The sequence below is a fragment of the Cryptomeria japonica genome, unplaced genomic scaffold (genome assembly GCF_030272615.1).
Source record: "Cryptomeria japonica unplaced genomic scaffold, Sugi_1.0 HiC_scaffold_376, whole genome shotgun sequence".
Classification (NCBI taxonomy): domain Eukaryota; kingdom Viridiplantae; phylum Streptophyta; class Pinopsida; order Cupressales; family Cupressaceae; genus Cryptomeria; species Cryptomeria japonica.
The window spans coordinates 127,501-149,412 of NW_026729197.1; the positions used below are offsets into that span (position 1 = coordinate 127,501).

General features: G+C 60.9%; 2 non-coding genes across 2 annotated transcripts; both read left to right on the top strand.

Moving 5' to 3' along the window:
- Positions 1–10,801: 10,801 nt before the first annotated feature.
- On the top strand, positions 10,802–10,920 carry LOC131871165 (5S ribosomal RNA). The gene has a single exon (XR_009369438.1). It is a non-coding gene; the product is annotated as a 5S ribosomal RNA (ribosomal RNA).
- A 7,804-nt stretch (positions 10,921–18,724) lies between these two features.
- On the top strand, positions 18,725–18,843 carry LOC131871166 (5S ribosomal RNA). Its single transcript, XR_009369439.1, has one exon. It is a non-coding gene; the product is annotated as a 5S ribosomal RNA (ribosomal RNA).
- Positions 18,844–21,912: the final 3,069 nt, after the last annotated feature.

Consider the following 21,912-nt stretch of genomic DNA (forward strand, 5'->3'; position numbering starts at 1 on the left):
AGATGGTTCCAAGGCGGCCGAGGAGCCTCACCGCATAGCAATCGGGGGTGCGAGGCGAGGGATGGGGCGGGAAGGCCCCAACGGCTAGACGGAAGAGGCTTCAGGGCCGCCTAGGAATGGTCCAAGCATCGGACACGCTTGGGGCGACTACCAGTGACAGCCCCCTATCCCGCGATGCGTCCGATACGAAGATGGTTCCAAGGCGGCCGAGGAGCCTCACCGCATAGCAATCGGGGTGCGAGGTGGGGGATGCGGCGAGATGGCCCCAACGGCTAGACGGAAGAGGCCACAGGGCCGCGTCGGAATAGTCCAAGCATCGGACGCGCTTGGGGCGACTACCAGTGACAACCCCTTATCCCGCGATGCGTCCGATACGAAGATAGTTCCAAGGCGGCCGAGGAGCCTCACCGCATAGCAATCGGGGTGCGAGGTGGGGGATGCGGCGAGATGGCCCCAACGGCTAGACGGAAGAGGCTGCAGGGCCGCCTCGGAATAGTCCAAGCATCGGACGCGCTTGGGGCCACTACCAGTGACAACCCCTTATCCCGCAATGCGTCCGATACGAAGATAGTTCCAAGGCGGCCGAAGAGCCTCACCGCATAGCAATCGGGGTGCGAGGTGGGGGATGCGGCGAGATGGCCCCAACGGCTAGACGGAAGAGGCCACAGGGCCGCCTCGGAATAGTCCAAGCATCGGACGCGCTTGGGGCGACTACCAGTGACAACCCCTTATCCCGCGATGCGTCCGATACGAAGATAGTTCCCAGGCGGCCGAGGAGCCTCACCGCATAGCAATCGGGGTGCGAGGCGAGGGATGCGGCGAGATGGCCCCAAAGGCTAGACGGAAGAGGCTGCAGGGCTGCCTCGGAATAGTCCAAGCATCGGACGCGCTTGGGGCGACTACCACTGCCAACCCCTTATCCCGCGATGCGTTCGATACACAGATAGTTCCGAGGCGGCCGAGGAGGTGGGGGATGCAGCGAGATGGCCCCAACGGCTAGACGGAAGAGGCTGCAGGGCCGCCTCGGAATAGTCCAAGCATCGGACGCGCTTGGGGCGACTACCAGTGACAACCCCTTATCCCGCGATGCGTCCGATACACAGATAGTTCCGAGGCGGCCAAGGAGCCTCACCGCATAGCAATCGTGGTGCGAGGTGGGGGATGCGGCGAGATGGCCCCAACGGCTAGACGGAAGAGGCTGCAGGGCCGCCTCGGAATGGTCCAAGCATCGGATGCGCTTGGGGCGACTACCACTGCCAACCCCTTATCCCGCGATGCGTCCGATACACAGATAGTTCCAAGGCGGCCGAGGAGCCTCACAGCATAGCAATCAGGGTGCGAGGCGAGGGATGCGGCGAGAAAGCCCCAACGGCTAGAGGGAAGAGGCTTCAGGTCCGCCTCGGAATGGTCCAAGCATCGGACGCGCTTGGGGCGACTACCAGTGACAACCCCTTATCCCGCGACGCGTCCGATACACAGATAGTTCCAAGGCGGCCGAGGAGCCTCACCGCATAGCAATCGGGGTGCGAGGCGAGGGATGCGGCGAGAAGGACCCAACGGCTACACGGAAGAGGCTTCGGGGCCGCCTCGGAATGGTCCAAGCATCGGACGCGCTTGGGGCGACTACCAGTGACAACCCCTTATCCCGCGACGCGTCCGATACACAGATAGTTCCAAGGCGGCCGAGGAGCCTCACCGCATAGCAATCGGGGTGCGAGGCGAGGGATGCGGCGAGAAGGACCCAACGGCTACACGGAAGAGGCTTCGGGGCCGCCTCGGAATGGTCCAAGCATCGGACGCGCTTGGGGCGACTACCAGTGACAACCCCTTATCCCGCGACGCGTCCGATACACAGATAGTTCCAAGGCGGCCGAGGAGCCTCACCGCATAGCAATCGGGGTGCGAGGCGAGGGATGCGGCGAGAAGGACCCAACGGCTAGACGGAAGAGGCTTCGGGTCCGCCTCGGAATGGTCCAAGCATCGGACGCGCTTGGGGCGACTACCAGTGACAACCCCTTATCCCGCGACGCGTCCGATACACAGATAGTTCCAAGGCGGCCGAGGAGCCTCACCGCATAGCAATCGGGGTGCGAGGCGAGGGATGCGGCGAGAAGGACCCAACGGCTAGACGGAAGAGGCTTCGGGTCCGCCTCGGAATGGTCCAAGCATCGGACGCGCTTGGGGCGACTACCAGTGACAACCCCTTATCCCGCGACGCGTCCGATACACAGATAGTTCCAAGGTGGCCGAGGAGCCTCACCGCATAGCAATCGGGGTGCGAGGCGAGGGATGCGGCGAGAAGGACCCAACGGCTAGACGGAAGAGGCTTCGGGTCCGCCTCGGAATGGTCCAAGCATCGGACGCGCTTGGGGCGACTACCAGTGACAACCCCTTATCCCGCGACGCGTCCGATACACAGATAGTTCCGAGGCGGCCGAGGAGCCTCACCGCATAGCAATCGGGGTGCGAGGCGAAGGATGCGGCGAGAAGGACCCAACGGCTAGACGGAAGAGGCTTCGGGTCCGCCTCGGAATGGTCTAAGCATCGGACGCGCTTGGGGCGACTACCAGTGACAACCCCTTATCCCGCGACGCGTCCGATACACAGATAGTTCCAAGGCGGCCGAGGAGCCTCACCGCATAGCAATCGGGGTGCGAGGCGAGGGATGCGGCGAGAAGGACCCAACGGCTAGACGGAAGAGGCTTCAGGGCCGCCTCGGAATGGTCCAAGCATCGAACGCGCTTGGGGCGACTACCAGTGACAACCCCTTATCCCGCGACGCGTCCGATACACAGATAGTTCCGAGGCGGCCGAGGAGCCTCACCGCATAGCAATCGGGGTGCGAGGCGAGGGATGCGGCGAGAAGGACCCAACGGCTAGACGGAAGAGGCTTCAGGGCCGCCTCGGAATGGTCCAAGCATCGGACGCGCTTGGGGCGACTACCAGTGACAACCCCTTATCCCGCGACGCGTCCGATACACAGATAGTTCCGAGGCGGCCGAGGAGCCTCACCGCATAGCAATCGGGGTGCGAGGCGAGGGATGCGGCGAGAAGGACCCAACGGCTAGACGGAAGAGGCTTCAGGGCCGCCTCGGAATGGTCCAAGCATCGGACGCGCTTGGGGCGACTACCAATGACAACCCCTTATCCCGCGACGCGTCCGATACACAGATAGTTCCGAGGCGGCCGAGGAGCCTCACCGCATAGCAATCGGGGTGCGAGGCGAGGGATGCGGCGAGAAGGACCCAACGGCTAGACGGAAGAGGCTTCAGGGCCGCCTCGGAATGGTCCAAGCATCGGACGCGCTTGGGGCGACTACCAGTGACAACCCCTTATCCCGCGACGCGTCCGATACACAGATAGTTCCGAGGCGGCCGAGGAGCCTCACCGCATAGCAATCGGGGTGCGAGGCGAGGGATGCGGCGAGAAGGACCCAACGGCTAGACGGAAGAGGCTTCAGGGCCGCCTCGGAATGGTCCAAGCATCGGACGCGCTTGGGGCGACTACCGTTGCCAACCCCTTATCCCGCGATGCGTCTGATACACAGATAGTTCCGAGGCGGCCGAGGAGCCTCACCGCATAGCAATCGGGTTGCGAGGCAGATTATTGGGAAGGGAACCCCCTGGGATGCGGCTCAAGCAGTGCCCAAAGGGACTGGAATGCGGAATCACATCGAGAGACCCAAATGCTATACGAGGGCTCAAATCGAATTATCGATTTGGCCACGACATGGACGCATCGGAACGACTACCTTTGCCGAACCACTCGCAATTGCATCCATACCGAAACCAATAGACATTTCCGTTAGAGCCCTCGCATAGCATTCGGGAATCTCGCATGCCCCTCTAAATCGACCAATGCTGGCGCTCAATGAAAATCCGAGCGCTACCACCGTTCGAGCGCCAGCATTGGTCGAGTTAGAGGGGCACGGGGGAGAATGCTCCAGTCAACACCTCCCCTATATAAGTTATTTGTCCGATTCTCGCACAACCGTAGTCTGCCTCGTCGAATCAAACAACGGTCCCAGATTCCGACTTCCGTTCCGTAGAGACCCAAAAGCTAGATGGAGGCTCGCAAGAAAGAGAGTCGGCGCATAGCAATCGGGTTTCTCGAACGTTTAGGGACCGAGCTCACTTGCGGATAGGGCAAAATCCGCCAAGCAACCCAAAAGCTAGACGGGGGCTCGAATCGAATCGCCTAGGCGGCCACAACAACGACGTGTTGGATCGACTACCAGTGCCAAACCATTCAGCAAGACTAGTCTGTGTCGAGGCCGGATAGAGATTCTCAGAGAGCGCCCGCATAGCATTTAGGAGACCTGCCGCGTCCCTCACACTCGACAAATGGTGGTGCACGTTTATAAATCCGAGCGATCCCAACCCTTTCAAGCACCAACATCGGTCGAGATAGAGGGGCACGGAGGGGGCTGCGTGAGACAACACAGTCCCCTATATAAGTTATTTGTCCGATTCTCACACATCCGAAGAATGGTCATCAAATCGGACAACAGCCCAAACTTCCGACTTCCGTCCCAGAAAGCCCAAGAGCTATCTAAAACGTTCATGGCCGGAACTCGATCGCGGCTATACCAGTCCGCCAAGCAACCCAAAAGCTAGACTGGAGCTCTAGTCGAATCACCTCTGTGGCCATTGCAAGGACGTGTTGGAGCGACTACCATTGCCGAACCATTCCGCAGGTCGAGTCCATACCAAGGCCGCATAGAGATTCACGATGAGCTCCTGCATAGCAATCAGGAGACTTGCCGTGTCCATCACAATCGATAAATCCTGGTGCAAGATTTTTGCATCCGAGCGCTCCAACCAGTCGAGCACCAGCATCAATCGACATAAACGGGCACGGGGGGAGGATGCTCGAGAACACTACCTCCCCTATATAAGTTATTTGTCCGATTCTCAAGCAGCCGAAGTCTGGTCATCGAATCGGGTCAAAGACCACAACTTCCGACTTTACCCACAATGCAAGTCATCGAATCGAACATCGGCCCCCGAGTCGGACTCCATGCGTATGTCAGGTCATCGGACCCAAATTCCGCCTTCCTGCGCATGGCGGGCCATCAATATCAACTCGGTCATCGGACCCAAACTCCGCCTTTTTGCGTATGGCACGCCTTCAAATCGGTCATCGGACCCAAATTCCGCCTTCCTGTGCATGGCGGGCCATCAACATCAACTCGGTCATCGGACCCAAATTCCGCCTTTCTGCGCATGGCACGCCATCAACTCGGTCATCGGACCCAAATTCCGCCTTCCTGCGCATGGCAGGTCATCGGACACAAATTCAGACCTCGCCAATATGCCTACGTATCGAATCGGTCATCGGACCCAACTTCCGACTTCATCCATACTGTAGGGTCTTTGAGGTTGGCGCGGTGCGCTCAACCCAGGGAGTCGACCCATCGAAGCATACACCTCCCCTATATAAGCTATTTGTCCGATTCCCACACCTGTGTAGTTTGCACCTCTGACCAGGACATCGACCCCAACTTCCGAACTCGACTGCAACGACGGCACCAGCGCCTTGGTGCGCACCTTGCGACGCACAGTCCCAACATTCGCCTTCCTGCACATGGCAGGTCATCGGACCCAAATTCCGACCTCGCGAGTATGCCTACATATCGAATCGGTCATCGGACCCAACTTCCGACTTCATCCATACCGTAGGGTCTTTGAGGTTGGCGCGGTGCGCTCAACCCGGGGAGTCGACCCAACGAAGCATACACCTCCCCTATATAAGCTATTTGTCCGATTCCCACACCTGTGTAGTTTGCACCTCCGATCAAGACATCGACCCCAACTTCCGAACTCGCCTCCAACGACCGAACCAGCGCCTTGGTGCGCACCTTGCAACGCACAGTGCCAACATTCGCCTTCCTGCACGTGGCAGGTCATCGGACCCAAATTCCGACCTCGCGAGTATGCCTACATATCGAATCGGTCATCGGACCCAACTTCCGACTTCATCCATACCGTAGGGTCTTTGAGGTTGGCGCGGTGCGCTCAACCCGGGGAGTCGACCCAACGAAGCATACACCTCCCCTATATAAGCTATTTGTCCGATTCCCACACCTGTGTAGCTTGCACCTCCGATCAGGACATCGACCCCAACTTCCGAACTCGACTAAAAAGACCGCACCAGCGCCTTGGTGTGCACCTTGCAACGCACAGTGTCAACATTCGCCTTCCTGCACATGGCAGGTCATCGGACCCAAATTCCGACCTCATGAGCATACCTACTAATCGAATTGGTCATCGGACCCAACTTCCGACTTCATCCATACCGTAGGGTCTTTGAGGTTGGCGCGGTGCGCTCAACCTGGGGAGTCGACCCATCGAAGCATACACCTCCCCTATATAAGCTATTTGTCCGATTCCGACACCTGTGTAGTTTGCACCTCCGCTCAGGACATCGACCCCAACTTCCGAACTCGCCTGCAACGACCGAACCAGCGCCTTGGTGCGCACCAAAAGTGCGCACTTTTGGAGGGCACTTTTGTGCGCTCCAAAGGTGCGCACTTTTGGAGGGCACTTTTCTGCGCTCCAAAGGTGCGCACTTTTGGAGGGCACTTTTTGGAGGGCACTTTTCTGCGCTCCAAAGGTGCGCACTTTTGGAGGGCACTTTTTGGAGGGCACTTTTCTGCGCTCCAAAGGTGCGCACTTTTGGAGGGCACTTTTTGGAGGGCACTTTTCTGCGCTCCAAAGGTGCGCACTTTTGGAGGGCACTTTTTGGAGGGCACTTTTCTGCGCTCCAAAGGTGCGCACTTTTGGAGGGCACTTTTTGGAGGGCACTTTTCTGCGCTCCAAAGGTGCGCACTTTTGGAGGGCACTTTTCTGCGCTCCAAAGGTGCGCACTTTTGGAGGGCACTTTTTGGAGGGCACTTTTCTGCGCTCCAAAGGTGCGCACTTTTGGAGGGCACTTTTTGGAGGGCACTTTTCTGCGCTCCAAAGGTGCGCACTTTTGGAGGGCACTTTTTGGAGGGCACTTTTCTGCGCTCCAAAGGTGCGCACTTTTGGAGGGCACTTTTGTGCACTCCAAAGGTGCGCACTTTTGGAGGGCACTTTTCCTGTGCTCCAAAGGTGCACACCTAGGTGAGCACCTTCGACCACACCTTGTAGCACACCAAACTCTGACTTTCGACTTCATCCGCAATGCAGGGTCTTTGAGGTTGGCGCAATGCGCACAACCAGGGGAGTCGACCCATCAAACCCAACACCTCCCCTATATAAGCTATTTGTCTGATTCTCATACATGCGTAGCCTGCAGGAGCAATTAGGACATCGACCCCAACTTTCGGCTTCTAAACGAAAACAAGGTCTTTGAGGTTGGTGTAATGCGAACAACTAGGGGAGTCAACCCATCAAACCCAACACCTCCCCTATATAAGCTATTTGTCTGATTCTCATACATGTGTAGTCTACAGGAGCAATTAGGACATCGACCCCAAATTTTGACTTCTTAACGAAAACAAGGTCTTTGAGGTTGACGTAATGCGCACAACCAGGGGAGTCGACCCATCAAACCCAACACCTCCCCTATATAAGCTATTTGTCCGATTCTCATACATGTGTAGCCTGCAGGAGCCATTAGGACATTGACCCCAACTTTTGACTTCTTAACGAAAACAAGGTCTTTGAGGTTGGCGTAATGCGCACAACCAAGGGAGTTGACCCATCAAACCCAACACCTCCCCTATATAAGCTATTTGTCTGATTCTCATACATGTGTAGCCTGCAACAACGATTAGGACATCCACCCCAACTTCTGAATTCGTCTGCGTTGACCGCACCAAAGGTGCACGCCTTGGTGCTCACCAAAATCCGACTTCCGACTTCTTCTGCTATGCGGGGTCTTTGAGGTTGGCGCAGTGCGCACAACCAGGGGAGTCAACCCACCGAATGCAACACCTCCCCTATATAAGCTATTTGTCTGATTCTCATACATGCGTAGACTGCAGCAATGATTAGGACATCCACCCCAACTTTTGACTTCTTAAACAAGACAGGGTCTTTGAAGTTGGTGCAGTGCACACAACCAGGGGAGTCGACCCATCAAACGCAACACCTCCCCTATATAAAGCTATTTGTCCGATTCTCATACGTGTAGTCTGCAGCAGCGATTAGGACATCGACCCCAACTTCCGAATTCGTTTGCATTGACCGCACCAAAGGTGCACGCCTTGGTGTGCACCCTGGAGTGCACTTTGGTGCTCACCTCGGTGCACACTTTGGTGTGCACCTCGGTGTGCACCAAAGGTGCGCACCTTGGAGCGCACCAAAGGTGTACACTTTGGAGCGCACCACATAGGGTCTTTGAGAGGTTGGCGCAGTGCGCACACCAAGGTGGGTGTTGAGGTGCGTGCCGAGGTGGGTGGGTGCTAGGGTGCGCTCCATGGTGGGTGCCAGGGTGGGTGCGTGCTAGGGTGGATTCCAAAGAGGGTCATAGGGTGGGTGCCAAGGTGGGTTGGTGATATAGTGGGTTCAAAGGTGGGTACTAGGGTGGGTTCCAAGGTGGGTCACAAGTTGGGTGCCAGGATGCGTGGGTGTTAGGTTGGGTGCCAAGGTGGGCTCCTGCGTGGGTGGGTGCTAGGGTGGGTTTCAAGGTGGACGCGAGGGCGGGTGCCAAGGTGGGTAACAAGTTGGGTGTTAGGATGGGTGAGTGCTAGAGTGGGTGCCAAGGTGGGTGGGTGCTAAGGTGGATGCCAAGGTGGTTCACAGGGTGGGTGGGTTCTAGGGTGAGTTCCAAGGTGGGTCACAGGTTCAGTGCTAGGGTGGGTGTCAAGGCGGGTGTCGAGGTGCCTGGGTGCTAGGGTGTGGATGCCAATGTGGGTCATAGGGTGGGTACTAGGGTGGGCTGCAATGTGGGTGCCAAGGTGGGTAACATGCTCGGTGGGTTCTAAATTGGGTGCCAGGGTGGGTGTGCACCCACCTTGCCCGAGGTGGGTGCCAAGGTGCCAGTGTGGGTGGGTGCTAAGGTGGATGCCAAGGTGGGTGAGAAGGTGGGTGATAGGTTGAGTGGTAGGATGGGTGGGTGCCAAGATGGGTCACAGGGTGGGTGCAAGGGTGGGTAGGTGCTAGGGTTGGTGTCAGGGTGGGTGGGTGCTAGGTTGGGTTCCAAGGTGGGTGCGAGGGTGAGTGTCAAGGTGGGTCACAGGTTAGGTGCTAGGATGGGTGAGTGCTAGGGTGCAAAGGTGCCAGGGTGGGTGCTAGGATGGGTCGATGCTAGGGTGAGTGGCAAGGTGGGTCCACAAGTGTCAAGGTGGGTGCCGAGGTGGGTGCCAAGTCGGCGACTGCTATGGTGGATGCCAAGGTGGGTCACGGGGTGGGTGCCAAGTTGCTAGGTTGGGTTCCAAGGTGGGTGCCAACGTGGGTGCTAGGGTGCGTGGGTTAAAGGGTGTGTCACAACGTGGGTGCCAGGATGGGTGCGCACCCACACTGGCCAAGACGGGTGCGGGTGCAAGGTTGGGTTCCAAGCCCGGTCACAGGCTGGGTGCTAGGATGGGTGGGTGCCAAGGTGGGCACCAGGGTGGGTGCACCCACCCTGGCCAAGGTGGGTCACGGGGTGGGTCCTAGGGTGGGTAACGGGGTGGGTACTAAGGTGCGTGCCAAGGTGGGTCATAGGGTGGGTGCCAAGGTGGGCACCAGGGTGGGTGTGCACCAACCCTAGCCAGGGTAGGTCACGGGGTGGTTGTCGGGGTGGGCGTCAAGGAGCCAAGGTGGGTGGCAAGTAGCCAAGTTGCGTGCCAAGGTGGGTGTCGGGGTGGGTGCCAAGGATCCAAGGTGGGTGCCAAGGAACCAAGGTGGGTGTCTGGGTGGGTGCCGAGGTGGGAGCCAGGGTGGGTCCCAAGGTGAGTGCAAAGGTGGGTGCCAGGGTCAAGGTGAGTGCCAATGTGGGTTCCAAGGTGCCAGGGTCAGGGTGAGTGCCAATGTGGGTTCAAAGGTGCTAAGTTGGGTGCGAGGTTGGGTGCGAGGGTGGGTGGGTGCCAAGGTGTGCTAGGTGGAAGCCCGGGTGGGTCGGCATCCCATGGGTGTCGAGTTGGGTGCCTGATGGGTGCTTCTTGTCAAGTTTTAGTCGTCGGGACTCATTTCGAGCCTTAGAGGTCGTTTCTTGTCCGGTTGCCCTGTCTTCGACCTGGGAACCCAATTTTGGTCCTCGGGTCCCATTTTTTTTTGTCTCGCATCCCACTTTTGGCCTGTGGCCTTTTCGGGGTCGATTCTCGTTTTGGGCATCAGAGCATGTTTCTTCTCCTAAAACCCAATATTTGTTTATTAAGTCTCGGAACACATTTTTGTTCTCGTGGACCCATCATGGGTCTTGGAACGCATTTGTGGTCCTTGGGTCCCATTTTGCATCCCGAAACTTGTGTTTTGGTGCTTGATCCCTATTTTGGGTGCCCACCTTGCACCAAGTGCGCACCCGGGGCAAACCGAGCGCCTTGGTGCACCGGGGCAAGATCGAGCGTGCACCCGAGGCGCCCCGAACATGCACCAAGGTGCACTCGGCCCACATGTGAGCGCAGGTCGTTGCGCCCGAGGTGGTGTGTGGGCACCGCGTTGCAGACGGGACACTGCACGCACACGACGCCCCCTCCAGGTGCACGCACGTAGGCCGGGCCGGGTGCACACCCGACGCCCTAGCAAGGTGCGCGCACCCGGGCAGGGCTCACACTTGGCGAACGGGGCGCACTTCGCGAGGGAGGGTGTGCACCTCGACGGGGGTGGGTGGCCGGGGTGGATTCGCACGTGGGTCGCGGTTTGCTAAGTACACACTGCGACAAGCTCATAACGGGTGCGATCATACCAGCGTTAGTGCACCGGATCCCATCAGAACTCCGCAGTTAAGCGCGCTTGGGCCGGAGTAGTACTGGGATGGGTGACCTCCCGGGAAGTCCCGGTGTTGCACCCTTTTTTAGTTTTTCGCCGGGCGTCGCAATGCTATTTGAATAAACCTTTTGCCCGTTTGCGTTCTCGTCGGGGCCGGGCCGGGCCGGGGTGCGCTGCCCGCACTACCGCGCGCGCGGGGGCGACACCGAGCGCGCACCCGAGGCGCCCCGAGCACACAGGCCACGGTGCAACCCGGGCGTTGTGCGCGCACCCCGGTGCGCCCGAGGTGCTGCGCGCGCACCCAGGTGAAATCGGTGTGCACCTCGGCCAGTGCGCGCTCGGTCGAGTCGCGCACGTTGGCCAAGGTGCACGGTGATGTTTCTTACTCTAAGGTTCCGCACCAGACGCCCGGGACAGGTGAGCGAAGCTGGGCGGGGCCGGGTGCGCGGCCGGGGCAGGTGCACGCAGCTGGAGAGAGCTTTGGAGCACACTTCGGAGCGCACCAATGATGCGCTCCATTCAAAAGTTTCCTGAAAAGGCAAAAAAAGTTGAGATTATAGAATTTCCCACTTGAGAGATTGTAAAAAAAAAAAATTTAAAATGAAGGAAACGCGGGTGCCAAGGTGTGCGCAGCCCAGCCAAGGTGTGCGCACCAAGGCGCCCACCCTGGCGAAGGTGCACGCAAGGTGCGCACCCGAGGCAAACCGGACAATTAACCCAACTTTCGACTTCGCGCGCACCTTGGAGCGCACTTCGGAGCGCTCCTTGGTGCGCACCAATCTTGGGCACCTCGGAGTGCACCATGGCGCCCACCAAGGTGCGCACCCGGGGCAAACCGAGCTCCGACTTCGTGCGCACCTTGGAGCGCACGAAAGGTGCGCACCATGGCGCCCACCAAGGTGCGCAGCCCAGCCAAGGCGTGCGCATCAAGGTGCGCACCCTGGCGAAGGTGCGCACCCGGGGCAAACCGAGCTCCGACTTCGTGCGCACCTTGGAGCGCACAAAAGGTGCGCAACCCAGCCAAGGTGTGCGCACCCCGGTCAAACCGAGCTCCGAATCGTGCGCACCAGAGGTGCACGCCATCGTGCGCACCTTGGAGCACACTTCGGAGCCCTCCTTGGTGCGCGCCGATGTTGCGCACCTCGGAGCGCACCCGGGGAAAACAATGCAATTAACCCGACTTTCGACTTCGTGGGCACCTCGGAGCGCTCTCGGGTTCGCACCTCGGAGCACACCGAGGTGCGCACCTTTGATGCGCTGCCTTCACCAATTTCCAGAAAAGGCAAGAAAACATTGAGAAGGTGTGCGCACCGAGGTGCCCACCCTGGCGAAGGTGCACGCGAGGTGCGCACCCGGGGCAAACCGGGCTCCGACTTCGTGCACGCCGCACCTTGGAGCACACTTCGGAGCGCTCCTTGGTGCGCACCAGGGCGCGCAACCCAGCCGAGGTGCCCACCCCGGCGAAGGTGCACGCGAGGTGCGCACCCGGGGCAAACCGGGCTCCGACTTCGTGCACGCCATGGTGCCCACCGCGGCGAAGGTGCACGCGAGGTGCGCACCCGGGGCAAACCGGGCTCCGACTTCGTGCACGCCGCACCTTGGAGCACACTTCGGAGCGCTCCTTGGTGCGCACCATGGTGCCCACCAGGGCGCGCAACCCCGCCGAAGGTGCACGCGAGGTGCGCACCCGGGGCAAACCGGGCTCCGACTTCGTGCACGCCGCACCTTGGAGCACACTTCGGAGCGCTCCTTGGTGCGCACCATGGTGCCCACCAGGGCGCGCAACCCCGCCGAAGGTGCACGCGAGGTGCGCACCCGGGGCAAACCGGGCTCCGACTTCGTGCACGCCATGGTGCGCACCGCGGCGAAGGTGCGCACCCGGGGCAAACCGGGCTCCGACTTCGTGCACGCCGCACCTTGGAGCACACTTCGGAGCGCTCCTTGGTGCGCACCAGGGCGCGCAACCCAGCCGAGGTGCCCACCCCGGCGAAGGTGCACGCGAGGTGCGTACCCGGGGCAAACCGGGCTCCGACTTCGTGCACGCCGCACCTTGGAGCACACTTCGGAGCGCTCCTTGGTGCGCACCATGGTGCCCACCAGGCCGCGCAACCCAGCCAAGGTGTGCGCACCAAGGTGCACGCGAGGTGCGCACCCGGGGCAAACCGGGGTCCGACTTCGTGCACGCCGCACCTTGGAGCACACATCGGGGCGCTCCCGGGTTCGCACCGGCGTTGCGCACCGTGGTGGGCACCTCGGAGCACACCAAGGTGGGCAGCGAGGTGCGCACCTTTGATGCGATGCCTTCACTAATTTCCATAAAAGGCAAAAAAAAAACGAGATTTTAAAATTTCCGTTTTGAAAGATAGTGAGAAAAAGGGAATGCTGGTGCCATCTTGAGCCCGCCCTGGTGCGCAGCCCAGCCAAGGTGTGCGCACCAAGGTGCCCACCCTGGCGAAGGTGCGCGCCCGGGCAATTAACCCAACTTCCAACTTCGCGCGCGCCAGGGTGGGAGCGCACCCAACAACCGGGCCTGGGAAGAGCCAATGCGAGAAACCCCACCAAACGCTCTGACAAAAAAAGAGGGGGCGCTCCAGTAACCCCGCTTCGGAGCGCACCCTGGGCAAACCCAGCCAAGGTGCCCACCCCGGCCAAGGTGCAGGCGAGGTGCGCACCCGGGGCAAACCGGGCTCCGACAACGTGCACGCCGCACCTTGGAGCACACTTCGTAGCGCTCCCGGGTGCGCACCTCAGAGCACACCAAGGTGGGCAGCGAGGTGCGCACCTTTGATGCGCTGCCTTCACTAATTTCCAGAAAAGGCAAAAAAAAAAGGAGATTTTAAAATTTCCGTTTTGAAAGATAGTGAAAAAAACGGAACGCGCGTGCCATCTTGAGCCCGCCCTGGTGCACAGCCCAGGTAAGGTGCCCACCCTGGCAAAGGTGCGCACCCGGGCAATTAACCCTACTTCCGACTTCGTGCGCGCCAGGGTGGCAACCGGGCCTCGGAAGAGCCAATGCGAGAAACCCCACCAAACGCTCCGACAAAAAAAGAGGCGGCGCTCCAATAACCCCGCTTCGGAGCGCAGCCGGGGCAAACCCAGCCAAGGTGCCCACCCCGACGAAGGTGCACGCGAGGTGCGCACCCGGGGCAAACCGGGCTCCGACAACGTGCACGCAGCACCTTGGAGCACACTTCGAAGCACTCCCGGGTGCCCACCGGCGTTGCGCACCGTGGTGGGCAGCGAGGTGCGCACCTTTGATGCGCTGCCTTCACTAATTTCCAGAAAAAGGCAAAAAAAAATGAGATTTTAAAATTTCCGTTTTGAAAGATAGTGAAAAAAAAGGAACGCGGGTGCCATCTTGAGCCCGCCCTGGTGCGCAGCCCAGGCAAGGCATGCGCACCAAGGTGCCCACCCGAGGTGCACACCCGGGGCAAACCGGGCTCCGACTTCGTGCAGGCCGCACCTTGGAGCACACTTCGGAGCGCTCCTTGGTGCGCACCATGGTGCCCACCAGGGCGCGCAACCCAGCCAAGGTCTGCACACTAAGGTGCCCACCCCGGCGAAGGTGCACGCGAGGTGCGCACCCGGGGCAAACCGGGCTCCGACTTCGTGCACGCCATGGTGCCCACCGCGGCGAAGGTGCACGCGAGGTGCGCACCCGGGGCAAACCGGGCTCCGACTTCGTGCACGCCGCACCTTGGAGCACACTTCGGAGCGCTCCTTGGTGCGCACCATGGTGCCCACCAGGGCGCGCAACCCAGCCAAGGTGTGCGCACCAAGGTGCACGCGAGGTGCGCACCCGGGGCAAACCGGGGTCCGACTTCGTGCATGCCGCACCTTGGAGCACACATCGGAGCGCTCCCAGGTTCGCACCAGCGTTGCGCACCTTTGATGCGCTGCCTTCACTAATTTCCAGAAAAGGCAAAAAAAAACGATATTTTAAAATTTCCGTTCTGAAAGATAGTGAAAAAAACGGAACGCGGGTGCCATCTTGAGCCCTTCCTGGTGCGCAGCCCAGGCAAGTTGTGCGCACCAAGGTGCCCACCCTGGCGGAGGTGCGCGCCCGGGGCAAACCGGGCTCCGACTTCGTGCACTGCATGGTGCCCACCAAGGCGCGCAACCCAGCCAAGGTGCCCACCGCAGCGAAGGTGCACGCGAGGTGCACACCCGGGGCAAACCGGGCTCCGACTTCGTGCACGCCGCACCTTGGAGCACACTTCAGAGCGCTCCTTGGTGCGCACCAGGGCGCGCAACCCAGCCGAGGTGCCCACCCCGGCGAAGGTGCACGCGAGGTGCGCACCCGGGGCAAACCGGGCTCCGACTTCGTGCACGCCATGGTGCCCACCGCGGCGAAGGTGCGCACCTGGGGCAAACCGGGCTCCGACTTCGTGCACGCCGCACCTTGGAGCACACTTCGGAGCGCTCCTTGGTGCGCACCATGGTGCCCACCAGGCCGCGCAACCCAGCCAAGGTGTGCGCACCAAGGTGCACGCGAGGTGCGCACCCGGGGCAAACCGGGGTCCGACTTCGTGCACGCCGCACCTTGGAGCACACATCGGGGCGCTCCCGGGTTCGCACCGGCGTTGCGCACCGTGGTGGGCACCTCGGAGCACACCAAGGTGGGCAGCGAGGTGCGCACCTTTGATGCGATGCCTTCACTAATTTCCATAAAAGGCAAAAAAAAAACGAGATTTTAAAATTTCCGTTTTGAAAGATAGTGAGAAAAAGGGAATGCTGGTGCCATCTTGAGCCCGCCCTGGTGCGCAGCCCAGCCAAGGTTTGCGCACCAAGGTGCCCACCCTGGCGAAGGTGCGCGCCCGGGCAATTAACCCAACTTCCAACTTCGCGCGCGCCAGGGTGGGAGCGCACCCAACAACCGGGCCTGGGAAGAGCCAATGCGAGAAACCCCACCAAACTCTCTGACAAAAAAAGAGGGGGCGCTCCAGTAACCCCGCTTCGGAGCGCACCCTGGGCAAACCCAGCCAAGGTGCCCACCCCGGCCAAGGTGCAGGCGAGGTGCGCACCCGGGGCAAACCGGGCTCCGACAACGTGCACGTCGCACCTTGGAGCACACTTCGTAGCGCTCCCGGGTGCGCACCTCAGAGCACACCAAGGTGGGCAGCGAGGTGCGCACCTTTGATGCGCTGCCTTCACTAATTTCCAGAAAAGGCAAAAAAAAAAGGAGATTTTAAAATTTCCGTTTTGAAAGATAGTGAAAAAAACGGAACGCGCGTGCCATCTTGAGCCCGCCCTGGTGCGCAGCCCAGGTAAGGTGCCACCCTGGCAAAGGTGCGCACCCGGGCAATTAACCCTACTTCCGACTTCGTGCGCGCCAGGGTGGCAACCGGGCCTCGGAAGAGCCAATGCGAGAAACCCCACCAAACGCTCCGACAAAAAAAGAGGCGGCGCTCCAATAACCCCGCTTCGGAGCGCAGCCGGGGCAAACCAAGCCAAGGTGCCCACCCCGACGAAGGTGCACGCGAGGTGCGCACCCGGGGCAAACCGGGCTCCGACAACGTGCACGCAGCACCTTGGAGCACACTTCGAAGCACTCCCGGGTGCCCACCGGCGTTGCGCACCGTGGTGGGCAGCGAGGTGCGCACCTTTGATGCGCTGCCTTCACTAATTTCCAGAAAAAGGCAAAAAAAAATGAGATTTTAAAATTTCCGTTTTGAAAGATAGTGAAAAAAAAGGAACGCGGGTGCCATCTTGAGCCCGCCCTGGTGCGCAGCCCAGGCAAGGCATGCGCACCAAGGTGCCCACCCGAGGTGCACACCCGGGGCAAACCGGGCTCCGACTTCGTGCAGGCCGCACCTTGGAGCACACTTCGGAGCGCTCCTTGGTGCGCACCATGGTGCCCACCAGGGCGCACCCGAGGCAAACCGGGCTCCGACTTCGTGCACGCCGCACCTTGGAGCACACATCGGAGCGCTCCCAGGTTCGCACCAGCGTTGCGCACCTTTGATGCGCTGCCTTCACTAATTTCCAGAAAAGGCAAAAAAAAACGATATTTTAAAATTTCCGTTCTGAAAGATAGTGAAAAAAACGGAACGCGGGTGCCATCTTGAGCCCTTCCTGATGCGCAGCCCAGGCAAGTTGTGCGCACCAAGGTGCCCACCCTGGCGGAGGTGCGCGCCCGGGGCAAACCGGGCTCCGACTTCGTGCACTGCATGGTGCCCACCAAGGCGCGCAACCCAGCCAAGGTGCCCACCGCAGCGAAGGTGCACGCGAGGTGCGCACCCGAGGTGCACACCCGGGGCAAACCGGGCTCCGACTTCGTGCACGCCGCACCTTGGAGCACACTTCAGAGCGCTCCTTGGTACGCACCAGGGCGCGCAACCCAGCCAAGGTGCTCACCCCGGCGAAGGTGCACGCGAGGTGCGCACCCGGGGCAAACCGGGCTCGGACTTCGTGCACGCCGCACCTTGGAGCACACATCGGAGCGCTCCCGGGTTCGCACCAGCATTGCGCACCTTTGATGCGCTGCCTTCACTAATTTCCAGAAAAGGCAAAAAAAAGAAAAAAATGAGATTTTAAAATTTCCGTTTTGAAAGATAGTGAAAAAAACGGAACGCGGGTGCCATCTTGAGCCCGCCCTGGTGTGCAGCCCAGGCAAGTTGTGCGCACCAAGGCACCCACCCTGGCCAAGGTGGGTCACGGGGTGGGTCCTAGGGTGGGTAACGGGGTGGGTACTAAGGTGCGTGCCAAGGTGGGTCATAGGGTGGGTGCCAAGGTGGGCACCAGGGTGGGTGTGCACCAACCCTAGCCAGGGTAGGTCACGGGGTGGTTGTCGGGGTGGGCGTCAAGGAGCCAAGGTGGGTGGCAAGTAGCCAAGTTGCGTGCCAAGGTGGGTGTCGGGGTGGGTGCCAAGGATCCAAGGTGGGTGCCAAGGAACCAAGGTGGGTGTCTGGGTGGGTGCCGAGGTGGGAGCCAGGGTGGGTCCCAAGGTGAGTGCAAAGGTGGGTGCCAGGGTCAAGGTGAGTGCCAATGTGGGTTCCAAGGTGCCAGGGTCAGGGTGAGTGCCAATGTGGGTTCAAAGGTGCTAAGTTGGGTGCGAGGTTGGGTGCGAGGGTGGGTGGGTGCCAAGGTGTGCTAGGTGGAAGCCCGGGTGGGTCGGCATCCCATGGGTGTCGAGTTGGGTGCCTGATGGGTGCTTCTTGTCAAGTTTTAGTCGTCGGGACTCATTTCGAGCCTTAGAGGTCGTTTCTTGTCCGGTTGCCCTGTCTTCGACCTGGGAACCCAATTTTGGTCCTCGGGTCCCATTTTTTTTTGTCTCGCATCCCACTTTTGGCCTGTGGCCTTTTCGGGGTCGATTCTCGTTTTGGGCATCAGAGCATGTTTCTTCTCCTAAAACCCAATATTTGTTTATTAAGTCTCGGAACACATTTTTGTTCTCGTGGACCCATCATGGGTCTTGGAACGCATTTGTGGTCCTTGGGTCCCATTTTGCATCCCGAAACTTGTGTTTTGGTGCTTGATCCCTATTTTGGGTGCCCACCTTGCACCAAGTGCGCACCCGGGGCAAACCGAGCGCCTTGGTGCACCGGGGCAAGATCGAGCGTGCACCCGAGGCGCCCCGAACATGCACCAAGGTGCACTCGGCCCACATGTGAGCGCAGGTCGTTGCGCCCGAGGTGGTGTGTGGGCACCGCGTTGCAGACGGGACACTGCACGCACACGACGCCCCCTCCAGGTGCACGCACGTAGGCCGGGCCGGGTGCACACCCGACGCCCTAGCAAGGTGCGCGCACCCGGGCAGGGCTCACACTTGGCGAACGGGGCGCACTTCGCGAGGGAGGGTGTGCACCTCGACGGGGGTGGGTGGCCGGGGTGGATTCGCACGTGGGTCGCGGTTTGCTAAGTACACACTGCGACAAGCTCATAACGGGTGCGATCATACCAGCGTTAGTGCACCGGATCCCATCAGAACTCCGCAGTTAAGCGCGCTTGGGCCGGAGTAGTACTGGGATGGGTGACCTCCCGGGAAGTCCCGGTGTTGCACCCTTTTTTAGTTTTTCGCCGGGCGTCGCAATGCTATTTGAATAAACCTTTTGCCCGTTTGCGTTCTCGTCGGGGCCGGGCCGGGCCGGGGTGCGCTGCCCGCACTACCGCGCGCGCGGGGGCGACACCGAGCGCGCACCCGAGGCGCCCCGAGCACACAGGCCACGGTGCAACCCGGGCGTTGTGCGCGCACCCCGGTGCGCCCGAGGTGCTGCGCGCGCACCCAGGTGAAATCGGTGTGCACCTCGGCCAGTGCGCGCTCGGTCGAGTCGCGCACGTTGGCCAAGGTGCACGGTGATGTTTCTTACTCTAAGGTTCCGCACCAGACGCCCGGGACAGGTGAGCGAAGCTGGGCGGGGCCGGGTGCGCGGCCGGGGCAGGTGCACGCAGCTGGAGAGAGCTTTGGAGCACACTTCGGAGCGCACCAATGATGCGCTCCATTCAAAAGTTTCCTGAAAAGGCAAAAAAAGTTGAGATTATAGAATTTCCCACTTGAGAGATTGTAAAAAAAAAAAATTTAAAATGAAGGAAACGCGGGTGCCAAGGTGTGCGCAGCCCAGCCAAGGTGTGCGCACCAAGGCGCCCACCCTGGCGAAGGTGCACGCAAGGTGCGCACCCGAGGCAAACCGGACAATTAACCCAACTTTCGACTTCGCGCGCACCTTGGAGCGCACTTCGGAGCGCTCCTTGGTGCGCACCAATCTTGGGCACCTCGGAGTGCACCATGGCGCCCACCAAGGTGCGCACCCGGGGCAAACCGAGCTCCGACTTCGTGCGCACCTTGGAGCGCACGAAAGGTGCGCACCATGGCGCCCACCAAGGTGCGCAGCCCAGCCAAGGCGTGCGCATCAAGGTGCGCACCCTGGCGAAGGTGCGCACCCGGGGCAAACCGAGCTCCGACTTCGTGCGCACCTTGGAGCGCACAAAAGGTGCGCAACCCAGCCAAGGTGTGCGCACCCCGGTCAAACCGAGCTCCGAATCGTGCGCACCAGAGGTGCACGCCATCGTGCGCACCTTGGAGCACACTTCGGAGCCCTCCTTGGTGCGCGCCGATGTTGCGCACCTCGGAGCGCACCCGGGGAAAACAATGCAATTAACCCGACTTTCGACTTCGTGGGCACCTCGGAGCGCTCTCGGGTTCGCACCTCGGAGCACACCGAGGTGCGCACCTTTGATGCGCTGCCTTCACCAATTTCCAGAAAAGGCAAGAAAACATTGAGAAGGTGTGCGCACCGAGGTGCCCACCCTGGCGAAGGTGCACGCGAGGTGCGCACCCGGGGCAAACCGGGCTCCGACTTCGTGCACGCCGCACCTTGGAGCACACTTCGGAGCGCTCCTTGGTGCGCACCAGGGCGCGCAACCCAGCCGAGGTGCCCACCCCGGCGAAGGTGCACGCGAGGTGCGCACCCGGGGCAAACCGGGCTCCGACTTCGTGCACGCCATGGTGCCCACCGCGGCGAAGGTGCACGCGAGGTGCGCACCCGGGGCAAACCGGGCTCCGACTTCGTGCACGCCGCACCTTGGAGCACACTTCGGAGCGCTCCTTGGTGCGCACCATGGTGCCCACCAGGGCGCGCAACCCCGCCGAAGGTGCACGCGAGGTGCGCACCCGGGGCAAACCGGGCTCCGACTTCGTGCACGCCGCACCTTGGAGCACACTTCGGAGCGCTCCTTGGTGCGCACCATGGTGCCCACCAGGGCGCGCAACCCCGCCGAAGGTGCACGCGAGGTGCGCACCCGGGGCAAACCGGGCTCCGACTTCGTGCACGCCATGGTGCGCACCGCGGCGAAGGTGCGCACCCGGGGCAAACCGGGCTCCGACTTCGTGCACGCCGCACCTTGGAGCACACTTCGGAGCGCTCCTTGGTGCGCACCAGGGCGCGCAACCCAGCCGAGGTGCCCACCCCGGCGAAGGTGCACGCGAGGTGCGTACCCGGGGCAAACCGGGCTCCGACTTCGTGCACGCCGCACCTTGGAGCACACTTCGGAGCGCTCCTTGGTGCGCACCATGGTGCCCACCAGGCCGCGCAACCCAGCCAAGGTGTGCGCACCAAGGTGCACGCGAGGTGCGCACCCGGGGCAAACCGGGGTCCGACTTCGTGCACGCCGCACCTTGGAGCACACATCGGGGCGCTCCCGGGTTCGCACCGGCGTTGCGCACCGTGGTGGGCACCTCGGAGCACACCAAGGTGGGCAGCGAGGTGCGCACCTTTGATGCGATGCCTTCACTAATTTCCATAAAAGGCAAAAAAAAAACGAGATTTTAAAATTTCCGTTTTGAAAGATAGTGAGAAAAAGGGAATGCTGGTGCCATCTTGAGCCCGCCCTGGTGCGCAGCCCAGCCAAGGTGTGCGCACCAAGGTGCCCACCCTGGCGAAGGTGCGCGCCCGGGCAATTAACCCAACTTCCAACTTCGCGCGCGCCAGGGTGGGAGCGCACCCAACAACCGGGCCTGGGAAGAGCCAATGCGAGAAACCCCACCAAACGCTCTGACAAAAAAAGAGGGGGCGCTCCAGTAACCCCGCTTCGGAGCGCACCCTGGGCAAACCCAGCCAAGGTGCCCACCCCGGCCAAGGTGCAGGCGAGGTGCGCACCCGGGGCAAACCGGGCTCCGACAACGTGCACGCCGCACCTTGGAGCACACTTCGTAGCGCTCCCGGGTGCGCACCTCAGAGCACACCAAGGTGGGCAGCGAGGTGCGCACCTTTGATGCGCTGCCTTCACTAATTTCCAGAAAAGGCAAAAAAAAAAGGAGATTTTAAAATTTCCGTTTTGAAAGATAGTGAAAAAAACGGAACGCGCGTGCCATCTTGAGCCCGCCCTGGTGCGCAGCCCAGGTAAGGTGCCCACCCTGGCAAAGGTGCGCACCCGGGCAATTAACCCTACTTCCGACTTCGTGCGCGCCAGGGTGGCAACCGGGCCTCGGAAGAGCCAATGCGAGAAACCCCACCAAACGCTCCGACAAAAAAAGAGGCGGCGCTCCAATAACCCCGCTTCGGAGCGCAGCCGGGGCAAACCCAGCCAAGGTGCCCACCCCGACGAAGGTGCACGCGAGGTGCGCACCCGGGGCAAA